The sequence below is a fragment of the Dipodomys spectabilis genome, unplaced genomic scaffold, assembly GCF_019054845.1.
Source record: "Dipodomys spectabilis isolate Male_0828 unplaced genomic scaffold, ASM1905484v1 ptg000051l, whole genome shotgun sequence".
NCBI lineage: Eukaryota > Metazoa > Chordata > Mammalia > Rodentia > Heteromyidae > Dipodomys > Dipodomys spectabilis.
Window position 1 is genome coordinate 5,158,194 of NW_024870728.1, and position 12,598 is coordinate 5,170,791.

The following is a 12,598-nucleotide window of genomic DNA, read 5'->3' on the forward strand; positions in this document are numbered from 1 at the left end:
CCTCCTGAGTAGCTAGGATTACAGGTGTGAGCCACCAGAACCTGGGGTCTTTCAGTTTTTTGTTTTTTTTTTATTTGCTCAAGGCCAGTGCTCTACCACTTGAGCTACGGCTTTACTTCTGACTGGGCTGACTTCCGAACTGAGATCCTCAGATCTCAGTGTCCTGAGTAGCTAGGATTACAAGAGTGAGATACGGGCACCTGGCTTTATTTTTTAAAGTATTATTGGTTTTGATTTCATTAATTGACAACCCAGGAGTGATAAAAATCACAAGTATCTTGCCTCTAAGTCTCTTTGAGAGGCTCTGGTCTGGACCACATCCTTCCATACTGTGCAAGGTAGTTTCTATGACCTGCCTCAGCCTGTGTGCCTGCTCTTCAGAAAGACTTCTCTGCTCACCTCTTCCTCTGGTAGGATCCCCTCTCCAGCACTACAGCCATCCCCTCCCAGGAGCCCCTCCTCCCGAGGTGTGCATTGATCTATCTCTTGAGCTTCCATCTACCCTCCACACAGCTCTATCACAGCCAGAGATTCCGACCAGATTCACCAAAGCATCCATCACAGACTGAGATTCAGATTCTTGTTCACCAAAGCATCCCCAAACCTAAGCTCAGGACCTAGGTTTTCTATGCTCTCTTTCTTCTAGATAATAACAATCCATAACAAATAGTAGCTAGAATATAAAAGCTATTTTTTCTGTGCTGACAGCGATGTTGAGCACATCATCTGCTATAGATGTATTGTTATCATTGTCAAATAGGAAAGGCAGGGACCTATTACTAATTTATCTGGGAAAATACTCAATTTGTTATGCAAGTAGATGCCAGTGATGCTGTGCCTAATAGTTCAATATGAGCAGCAAGATATGAAATGCAGGTTTTGATATATTTTCCTTTTTCCTCATCCTTTTTTCCCCCAAGTGGTTGCTGTTTTTAATTCTGCATATGTGTCACTTATTCATAGTCTGATAAGAAGGTCATGATGGTTACATATGTATAAATGATCATTTGTCTAGCTTTAAATGCTGCAGCCAGCTTAATTTTCTAGAGAAAAAATTACAGAGATATTTAGGCACAACTCATCCTAATTAATTATCTTGCGTTACAAGTTATTATTTTGGGAAGTATGTATTTCTTTACCCACAGGTGTGACCTATGAACTGTGACTTCTATCCCCCAACCCTGTCCTGGATGGCATTTACACAGAGCCATGTAGCATAATATTACAGATGATATAGATATATATACACATATACATATATAAATTAATATGACCTGTCTTTAAAACTTTTTTAATGTAGTTACAAGAAAATTTAAAATTACATTTTTGGTTTATAGTGATGACTTACATTTTATTCTATTGTGTAACATAGACACAGATGTTTATGCATCCAAAGTTTGAAGAGTGTTTAAAGTGGAAAATTATAGAACCAATATAATTTAATTTGGTCTTTGCTAAAAGGAGTATGTGAAGCCAAACGTCTTAATTAGCAGTCACAGGAGGAACTCCAGGAAGTGATGGAAAGACTGGCTGACCTGGCTGCTTTCAGAAGACAATAGCCAGCTATTACATCTCCCGAAATAAACTCAGAGCTTGGTGCATTATGCTTTATACAAGATTGGTACTTACTTTATTACAAAATAAAGGAAAGCCACTGTCAAATACTTTTGACTAAGGACAGCAGAGTTTCCTGATATATTGAGTGAGCCAGTGGTGCACGCCTGTAATCCTAGTTACTCAGGAGGCTCAGATCTGAGGAATGAGATTCAAGCCACCCCAGGCAGAAAAGTCATGAGATTCTTATCTCCAATTAACTACCCAAAAGCCAGAAGTGGTACTGTAGCTCAAGTGGTAGTTCTTCCTTAAGCAAAAAAGCTCAGGAACAGTGTTCAGGCTCTGAGTTCAAGTCTTAGGACTGGCACACATAAAAAAAATTGGGAATCCTTTAATCAATAGTTCCTAATCCCTATTGATGGGCAACACTGTAAATTTTCTTTTTTTTTCTTTTTTGATTGGTCATGGGGCTTGAACTCTGGGCTTGGGCGCTATCCCTGCGCTCTTCTGCTCAAGGCAAATGCCACTTCTGGTTTTCTAGTGGATTATTGAGATAAGAGTCTCACGGACTTTCCTGCCCAGGCTGGTACCTGATCTTCAGATCTTTGAACCGTGATCTTCAGATCTCAGCCTCCTGAGTAGCTAGGATTACAGGCGTGAGCCACCAGTGCCCAGCAACACTGTAAATTATACAAACAGCATTGGATCTAAAGTTATAAACCGTAAATCAGAAGAAGTTAACTTTATCTGCCAGGTGTCTACTGCTTCCATTGATAACTTTTGCTTAGGAGGCTGTAAGACACTCTGTGCATCAGAAAACCTGAGATGGGGGCATAATGTTACGGACAATGTTTGTATCTCATCAACATTTGTTTGTTGAAGCCCTGAGTCCAGATCTGGTGGTATTTGGAGGTGGGGCCTTTGAAGACGGTTAGGGTTAGATGAGATTGGGATGGCAAAGTCCTTATTGCTCCTACGAGAAAAGACCAGAGAGCCAGCTTTTCCCACTACCCTGTGAGGATAGAGTGAAGAGTTGGCGGTCTGTAAGCCAGGAGGAGCACAACCAACCATTGCAATTCAGACCTTGAACTTCTAAGCTTCTGGAGCCATGAGAAATAGTGTCCATGGAAGTGACTTGCATCTATGGTGTTTTGTTACAGTAGCCCATACTGACTGAGATAAACATCAACAGGTTAGTTCTGCAAAACATGGCAAATGCAGAATGGTCTCTGTCACTACACACACGTGTCATCTACGACCTCAAGTTTCTTACTTAGGGATGTTGGCAAGCATGTGACCATAGAATGCACTATGCCAAGTGGATTCCACAGGTGCCCACTGGCATTTAGACATGGAGAGAGGTATTCGTTCCTCTATGCTATTTCAAAATCCTGCATAACCCTCTTGGCTTCTAGAGATGCAAACAACTCAGGGTTTAGTAACTGCTCAAGGTCACTGTGGAATGGCTGATCTGGAAAAGGCCGGTTTTATTAAGAAGATGAGGTAACCTTGGTTTCCTTCTTCCCTCAAACTGAAAACAAGAGGTGAAATTAATGACCTATGGTAAAAATTTGTTATGATTAAAAAGTCTAGGCTGAGACCTGATATAAACTTTGTGGACCAAAGCATGCAGTGCACTGCATGTTTTTTTTCTTCTTTTTAACTCATCTTGGAAAATCTTTTTACTCTATAATGAATGGCTGCTTCTTGGCTGGAGGCCACGGTACAAGTATGGTCAACGCCACACAGATGAAAGAATGCAGGACTTTATCAGACTAGACAGCTCTGCAGTCTGACTAACACACGGACAGGTTTCAGGGTTCAATCTGTTGCAATATTTAACAAAGTAATCTTGTGTAGAATTAATATCAGGCAGTTTATATAGTTCTTAGGGAAATATAATAGAAACTAAGATGCATCAAGCCAAAATGCACTTAATTCATAGTTCTTTTCAAAGATAACACATGAAAACAAATGAACTGCATTCTCTCTCTCTCTCTCTCTCTCTCTCTCTCTCTCTCTCTCTCTCTCTCTCTCTCTCTCCCCCTCTCTCCCTCTCTCCCCCCCCCCCACTCTCTCTCTCATATCCATGCTTGGGCCTGAACTCGAGTCTTGAGTGCTATCCCTGAGTTTTATTGATCAAAGCTGGTTCTCTACCACTTGAATCAAAGCTCTATTTCTCTCTCTTCTCTCCCCCCCCTCTCTCTGTGGTGTGTGTGTCTGTGTGTGTGTGTGTGTGTGAGAGAGAGAGAGAGAGAGAGAGAGATTAATTGGAACTAAGAGTCTCCAGGACTTTCCTGCCTGGGCTGGCTTCAAATCATGATCCTCAGATCTCAGCCTCCTCAGTAGCTAAGTTGACAGGCATGAGCCACCAGCACCTAGGATGGCATGCTCAAAAGGCTTGACCTACACAGAAATCTTTCTTATCACAATGTAATTACTACTTCAATTAAGTAGCAGATAAGATACCAGAAAAATCTTTACATATTTGGAAATTAAGACATAAACATCCAATAATCTATGTGACAAAGAAGTCTCCTAGCCCATCAAGAATATCAAATATTTAAAAACTAGAGAAATAAGAACACTAGAACATCATGAGATATTAAAACCCATATAAATAAGGCTGTGTATGGCAATGTTAGTTATAACAGACTTAAAGTCACTTAGCTACAGAATGGATAAGAAGCACTATTTCTATTCATACACCAGAATACTACACAGCAGTGAAAATGAAAGTCTTTAGCTATATACCACTAGAAGATTAGTCTCACAATGAGTATGTTTTAAGAAATGGTATTATGGGCAATTAACAATTATCTTAAGTCATTCAGGGATAGTGTTTTTAAAAATATATTAATTTTTTTGTGAATATATGGTTTGGAGTTTGAACTCAGGGCCTTCACTTGCTAAGCAAGTACTCTACTGCTTGAGCCATTCTTCCAGCCTTTTTTTTGCTTATTTTTGAGACAGGTATGACTATGCAATCCAAGCTGGCCTTGAACTTGTGATCATCTTGTCTCATTTTCCTGAGTTTTGTGTCAACCCAACTGGCTAAAAATATATTAACTTATCACATCAACTGACTAAAGATAATATCATTTTCTTCAAATAGGTACAAATAAATAAATTATCACTTCATTCAATAAAATAAAACAGACAGATTAAGGAGGTAAGGAGAATCCTTTACCTGCTAATGAGACTATTAAAACTATTAAAAGCAATAATTATACTTATTAAGTGTAAAAGGCATTCTCTTTAGTGGTAGTGAAACAAATGTATCAGTTACTAGTGCTTTTAGTTATCATTGTACCACAAATGGTGGCTAGCGCAGGTATTCAGGAAAAAAGGTCAGTGAAAAGATTAGAAAGAAAGAAAAAAGTACTAGGTCCTGATAGCTTTATACCTATAATCCTAGCTACTCAGGAAGCTGAGATCTGAGGATCACAGTTCATAGCCAGCCCATGTAGGAAAGTCCATGAGACTCTTGTCTCCAATTAACCAGCAAAAAGCCAGAAGTGGAGATGTGATTCAAGTGATAGAGCATCAGACCCTGACTCTAAGCCCCAGTAGTGACACACACACAAAAGTAGGGGAGAGGGGTAATTAATCCCTTACAATAGACCAGTGTGATGGTTATAGTTCATGTTGACTGTCAGCTTGACTGGAAATGAATGAAGTTACACTTCTGGATGTGTCTGCAAAAGAGTAAGTGGAGGAGACAGGCCCTGAATGTGTGTGTTAGCACCTGACAGGCCCAGTACTGCAGTAAGTGAGGGAAGGGAGAACACAGGCAGGCCTTCTTTCTCTCTCCCCACTTGCCAGCCATTTGAGCCTCTGCCACAGCCACATGTCCTGCTTCATGGTGTTTCCTGACTACAAGCCCAGAATAAGTGGAGCCCAGGACTGTGGACTGAAACCTCAGAAACGATGAGCCCAGATCCATCTTTCGTCCTTTGAAGTTGATTTTCTCATAACAACCATGTGAAATGGGTAGCCTAGAAGTAGGGGCATTGTAGTGACCACCTGACACATGGTTTCAAAGTCTTTAGAGTTGGTTTGAGGGGAGAAATTTGGAAGAATTTGGAGGTTCAGGCTGGAGAAAGGCAAGGAGATGCATGGACGATTCTGGGGTGCTCGGAAGGACACAGTATTGATGGGACTATGGACAGTGAAGATTGTGCTCACAGAGTTTAGTGAGAGCAAGAACTCCACTGGCAGCTGGACCAGAGACATTTTTTCCATGTCCAGAGGGAACACTGAGCTTAAAAGTGATGGATGAGGGATGTGGCATGGTTATTGCTAGCTGCTTCTTGGCAGGTTTACAGTGACAATCAGGAGCAAAAGAGGAGAACAGAATGCAAAGCAAGCAAACAAGCACACCTCCTGCAGTTTGGTCAGAAAAGTTAGCGTAATGTTAAAGCAAAAGAAGGCAAGGTCTCTAGTGAAATTAACATCATTAAAAACAAGCCTTTTTTTTGTATTAGGACAATAGGACAAAAGAATAATTGAGGATATCACAAAAATTGGCCACATCCTACCCACCACTGGCTCAACAGTATAAAAGAGTTAAGTCATTGGAAAGACTTTTCCTTGAGGAGAAACAGTTCTTTTAGGGCACATTCTAGGAAGTTGTTTACCAAAGATGTATTTCACTGTGCTCTATGGATGTGGCGGCTAGGGAGTACCAGTTACACTGGAGCTTGTAGTAGACCTAGGTCTGCTGGGTAATGCTGGTTTCCTGAGCATGAGAAATGCAAGGGTTATGGGTCATGGAGGCTTCAATCTAGATTGCTCCCTTCTTCCCTTCTCCTTTCCTTCCTTCCTTTCATTTTTGCCAATCATGAGGCTTGAACTCTGGGCCTGGGTGCTGTCCCTGAGCTTTTTCACTCAAGACGAACACTGCTCTACACCTTAAGTTACAGTTCTGCTTCTGGTTTTCTGGCACTAAATTGGAGATAAGAGTTTCATGAACCTTACTGCCTGGGCTGGCTTCTAACCATGATCCTAAGATCTCAGCTTCTTGAGTAGCTGGGATAATAGGCGTGAGCCACCTGCTTCAACCTAGATTTCAAAGGAATACCTGAGAGGCCTTGTGGAGCATGGTCAGAGGCCCCTCCCCCGCCACATACACACCGGGCTGACCCTGATAAGGTGATGTGTGAAGCTGTGAGAGGGAAGCCTAAGTTCCAATGGAGACCCCAGGAAAGTAGAGTTGTCAGGGACACAGAATGTCTCCAGAGGAAAGCTACAGACCACCAGGGAAACCAGCCCAAGAAAGACACCGTCTCAACTGCAAGAGGCAAGGCTATGGGGTTGGGTTAGCCAACTCCTGAGGAATTCCCAATCCAGACACCATGTGCTTTAGATGCAGGACAGGGATTTACGGGATTTAATGTTTACTTTGCTGAATTTTGGTTTTGCTTTGATCCAGTTTCAAGCTCTTTATGCCCTCATTATTTCCTATTGTAATGGGAATGCAACTTCCTTTAGATTTTACAGAGTTCACAGCTGAGAGTTCTTGAGTCGCAGAGGAAACTTGGAACTTAGACTTTTGGATAATGTTGCAACTGTTAAGAATAAAAACACCTGCAGGTGGGCTGGATGCATTTTGTATTATGATATGGGCATGAGACTGCTGGGACATATGCATGGGTTGTTTTGGTTTGGTTTAAGAAGATGCCTTTGGGGTGTCAAGTTAACAAGGAATGGATGTGAGATGGAGATCTTGGAGTTTGTGAGGGTATTTCCAAAGAAGGTTAAATAAGAGGGGAAGGACTCAAGTTTGCCCTATTTCATAGATTGGGAATCTGGAAAAATAAAAGCTGGGGAGCTGTAGGAAGCCATTCACTGCAGGCTTTCTCTCTGCTTTTGGCTACCATGATGTGAGCTGCTCCCCCCCCCCCCCCCCCCGTGATGAACTGAACCTCTGAAACCAAAATATGTAAATTCTCTCTTTAAGGCTTTTACTTGGCTATTTTGCCATAGTGATGACAGTCAGTTAACACAACCAGCTGTGATGTTATCACAGCTGTATGTTTGTTATTAACACAACCAGCTAATATACAAAATCTAAATGCACCTACAAACTATTAAAAATAATCAGAAAATTCAACAGGATTGTCAGACTCAGGATTAACCTTTAAAAGTCAGTTGCTTTTCTATGCAACAGTCATGTATTTCTATTCCGGCAATGAGCAATTAAACTATATACAATGCCATGCCAATTAATACACCCATGGGGATTTTTAATAAAACCTCAGCCAGAGAAGCAAAGAAGAAAGAAGTGACAACTTTAAAGAAACTAATAGGAATGAGTAACTTCTCTGTGCTTACCTTACCAGACATAGGTTTAGAATAAAGAAACTGGTGGAAGGCAGTGTAATATTGATGCAGAGACAGAGAAGTAGGAGGATCAAGGGACTAGAGTAGTTACCTATTAGCCCATGCAGGAGGAATGAGCACTTGATATTCATGCTTATAACTGCAAAACTGAGGGAAAGATATCTGATAAATGGGAAAGATATACGATATCTGATAAATGTAATAGAGTGATGGGGCACTTTATTATAAAAATCCTATCCCTCAAGCAGAACATAATTCCAATATAAAAAGGAATTCAAACTGTAGAACTTAAACAAAAAAGTAGGAGTGTAGAAAGCAAAGCTCTTTCATAATCCCAGGGATAATTTTAAAAAAGAATTTCTTCAGCCAGGTGCTAGAAACAAAAATGTCAAAGAAAAATGAGCCAGATTGAGCCACCAATTACTAAACCAAAAGGTAAACCAAAGATTAGAATATACTATTTGCTACACACCAAAATAACACAAGTTAGACATCCAATATAGGAATAGAATTCATTAATTAAATTAATCAAATTAATTAGAAACAAAAAGGCAAACTTCACAGTAGATAAATAGGTAGAGAGTGGCACATGCAGCTTATGCCAAGGGGAATATAAATGGCCAAGGAAGATAAAAACAGTTTCCCAAACTCACTAGTCACAATCAGATCTCACTTTGTACCTTTCAACACCTAAGTCCAAGGATTCAGGAAGTAGGTACATGGCTTTACTGTTGGCACAACCCTACAGAGACCAATGTACCAATTCTTAATGAACTTAAAACATGGTTTTCTCTACAGACTATTTATGGTTTCAACTTCTAGTGGTCACAATGGTACAAAAATATGCACTGAGACTTTTTAAATAGAAATGAGAAGACAGACCTGGTCTTTATAAACAGATGACAAAATAAACTTTGTATAACTGGGCCTGATACATAGCTCCTACTACAGATAAATCTCATCTCTATAGATCAATGTGGATAAAGTCCAAAGGTATATATTGAGCTATTAAAAATGAGTTCTAGTAGAAAGTATAATATGAAATACTCCATGACATGTAAAAGATCACAAGACAATATACTTAATTTTATAGGACTATATACATATGTGCATGTGCATATGTGAACACACACACACAGAATATACATAAGACTTTCTGTATTTTTCCTAAATGGAGAAATCTGAGCACCAACAAGCCAAATATTACCATATACTGAACCTCAGGGATAATTTGACATCTGTTCTATTATTTTTGTTTGATATATTTTGTAGTATAACTGACTGAAGTTTTTCAATTTAAAAATTAAATCAAAGCCAGGCACTGGTGGCTCATGCTTGTAATCCTAACTACTCAAAGGCTGAGAGTTGAGGATGGTGGTTCAAAGCCAACCTAGGCAGGAAACTCCATGAGACTCCTATCTCCACTAACTACCAAAAAAAAAAAAAAAAAAAGCCAGAAGTAGATCTCTGGCTCAAGCTGTAGAGTACTTGTCTTGAGTACAAAAGCTCAGAAACAGCAGCTAGGCCCTGAGTTCAAGCCCCAGGACTGGCAAAAAAGAAAGAGAGAAAGGAAGAAAGAAAGGAAAGGAAAGGAAGAAGGAAAGAAAGAAAGAAAGGAAGAAAGAAAGAAAGAAAGAAAGAAAGAAAGAAAGAAAGAAAGAAAGAAAGAAAGGAAGAAAGAAAGAAAGAAAGAAAGAAAGAAAGAAAGAAAGAAAGAAAGAAAGAAAGAAAGAAAGAAAGAAAATGAGAAAGAACCCTCTAAAAAAGCTTCTAATATTTGAGGCTAACAGTTTTTCCCTGTCTGAAATTTAAGGCAAAGAGAGGAAGGATAAACCATGATTTCTTTATTGGCTAATCCCACCTTATCCACAGATCAAAGAAAGGGCTCTCTATTTCCCCATTCCTGGAGCTATAATACAGGGCTTCCCATCTCAAATGGATGAGCTAGGTGGGGAAGAGTAGTAAAACCGGAGGGGTACTGGGTGCCCAGGCCTGGGATAGAATGCTGAGCCAAGCAGGGGGTCTTGACTCTGGTTGCTCCAGGACTAATGGTTGGGATGGACAGTTCCACTCTGTCTAACTGAGTGTGTAGACTCAGGATAGCTGCTCTCTTCCCATTCTGAGAAGCGCTGTGAGAAGATTTCAGAAATTAATAGCAAAATGCAAGTCCTTAACTCATGCAGCACAGAGATGATCAACCTGAGGGTGCCAAGGTTAAATCCACCTTTCATGCGTTGTTTGGCTCACGCTATGTTTAGAAGGGGGTACTATTTGCTTGGGATTTTTACTTGTTGTTGTTAGTTTTTGTAAAATTTTGACTTAGAATTTCTAATAAAAAGGAGATCCTTGAAGAGCTCTAATCCTGAAGGAATTAGGGCACAATGGAGCCTAAATGGTAGAGAGTCAACAGTTGGATGTCTTCACTGTCTTTCTGAATCCTTCCCTGCTGGCCCCATTTCACAAATGAGGAGACTGAGACCCAAGCAGCTCAGCATTGGAGTTAGTTTGTGGAGAAAGCCATGTTGTCACATGATATCTGATTGTCAGTTTTCAGTAGGGCCTCATTTTTATATCCTAGCTGGTCTGGACTGCAGTCTTCCTATTTTGCTTCTCCATATTACTGGGGTGACAGACAAGTGCTACCACACTCACTGTTGGTTGACATGGAGTCTCAACCTTCTTTAAAAAAATATGGGCTCACCTAGAATCTCAGGTAGCTAAGACTAAAGGCTTGAGCCACTGCACTGGGTCCTCCATTCCATAACATATTTTCTGTGTACATCAGGTGCAGCTGAAATGATCCTTCCTTTAAAACTTTTAACAAGGACTTGCTTCAAATTTAATTAAATGAAAAACAGATGGCTTCATTGTGGTATGAATGAAATAATTTATGATACTAATTATTAGTGTTTATTATATAATTATTTATAATACTAACTAAAACAAGAAGATAGAAGACATTTACATGCAAAATATAACAATGTCATTGAGTATGTGGTCATAGCTGATTCTCACACTCTTTCCTTCTGAGTTAAGAACTCTTTTCCAGGTATACCTGCAACATATACTTGTTCCAGAATTCTTGCTTTTGAGGCTTACTTATTTTTAAATCTGGTAGATAATCCACTCTGATTTAGATGAGTTTTAATTTTCATGCCCAGAAGTACTTAGCCATTTGAGCTAGGCATTTCTAATCTATAAAAAGTACCTTTCTGGTAGAAACAAATGCATGAAGAAATTAGATAAATTACAAAAAACAAGTCTTCAGAATGTGAAACAGTAAGTAACTTAAATGCAGAATGACAGGAGACTGGTCCAATTATCTCTGGCATAGTGTGCAAAGCTATTCAAGAGAGCAGGAAGAAAGTGAGACAGGTCTTAAATATTGACTCACACAGATCTGTGAGTTGCAAAAATTATATACATATAGTATGAAATCAAGTTAAACACAAAACCATGTTATTTGTGGGTCCATCTGTGTGTGTGTGTGTGTGTGTGTGTGTGTGTGTGTGTGTCCATAGAAATTATCTGGAAAACAGGGAAGTGGCAGGATTGGCTACCTCTGAGAAGACAGAATAATAATAGAGATATGAGATGGTCAAAGTCAGTTTTAGCCAAGTCTTTGGTGCCCATAATGTTTTAATGTAAAATTTCAGTTTAATGGCAAAACTTGAGATGATATGTGATTGTAGGTTCACAAATTCTTTTTAAGGTAATGCACACGCAATTCTGCGATGATTTCCAATTGCAATCTCACTCATAAAATGTGGAACGCTCATGCCTCACCTACCCAAATGAAACTTACTCTACTTTGTCATCTCCTCCCCTCTCCCCAATTGACTTTTGAGTGTGAATAAAGCATTGGAGAAGATAAAAGTAAAACGGTGTCCGCCACCCCTGGAAAAGGCGCAACCGTTCTGGGAACACTTGAATGGGAAAGAATAAGAAATCGGGAGTGGATTAAAACCAAGCCAGGATCACCCCAAGCTCCAAATAGAAATCAAATCCAAGTGACTTTGCTTCAGTTAACCTGAGAAGAGTTGTAGCTGGTCATTTGATTTGTTCCCCGAGGCCATGTTGCCTTCCCAACAGTGCCTGGGAAGCTGCGAAGGAAAGACTGTGGCTGAGCCCAGGGGGAGGCTAAGAGTTAGGGTGAGGTCTTAGCTAGGGGTCAGGGGCAGAGGTGAGAAGCTCTCCAAACGTTTGCCTCCCAGCCCTTTAGGCATCTGGCCAACCTAAAGGAAGCGCTCCAGCGACCTGACATGCACTATCCTGTGTTCTATTTCCCTTGTGATTATCCATCAGCCATCGGTCTAGTTCTCTGTGTGTCTGTCTGTCTTCCCCGTCTCTCTCCCCCTACCTCTTTCTGTCACCAGTCTGTCCATCCATTTGTCCATCTGCTATCTACTTACTGACCCCAGAGAGCTGCTTCTCCCGTTCACCCCTCGGAGGACCCAGACAAGCCCCCTCTCCTTTCCTCTTCCTCCAGAGGGTTGTCTTCCACCTGTTCCCCTGGCACCCTCGATGGCTGCTTCCCACCCTCTCCCCTCCCCGGCCGCCCGTCCCGGGACGTGCGTGCGTGCCTGGAGTCCGCAGCGGCGCCGCGGGCCGGCCGGGCAGCCGCGGCGGAAGGAAGGACGCGTCCCGCGGGGGAAGGCTGGCGCGCGCCTCCGAGCCGGCGGTGGGGATGGAGCGCCGT

The 12,598-nt window shown here is 40.9% G+C and overlaps 1 protein-coding gene across 1 annotated transcript in view; it reads right to left on the reverse strand.

Annotated features, from left to right (window-relative positions):
• Positions 1 to 12,598, reverse strand: part of Col4a3 (collagen type IV alpha 3 chain) — a 140,367-nt gene that overhangs the window by 127,560 nt on the left and 209 nt on the right. The gene's annotated exons all lie outside the window — the stretch shown is intronic.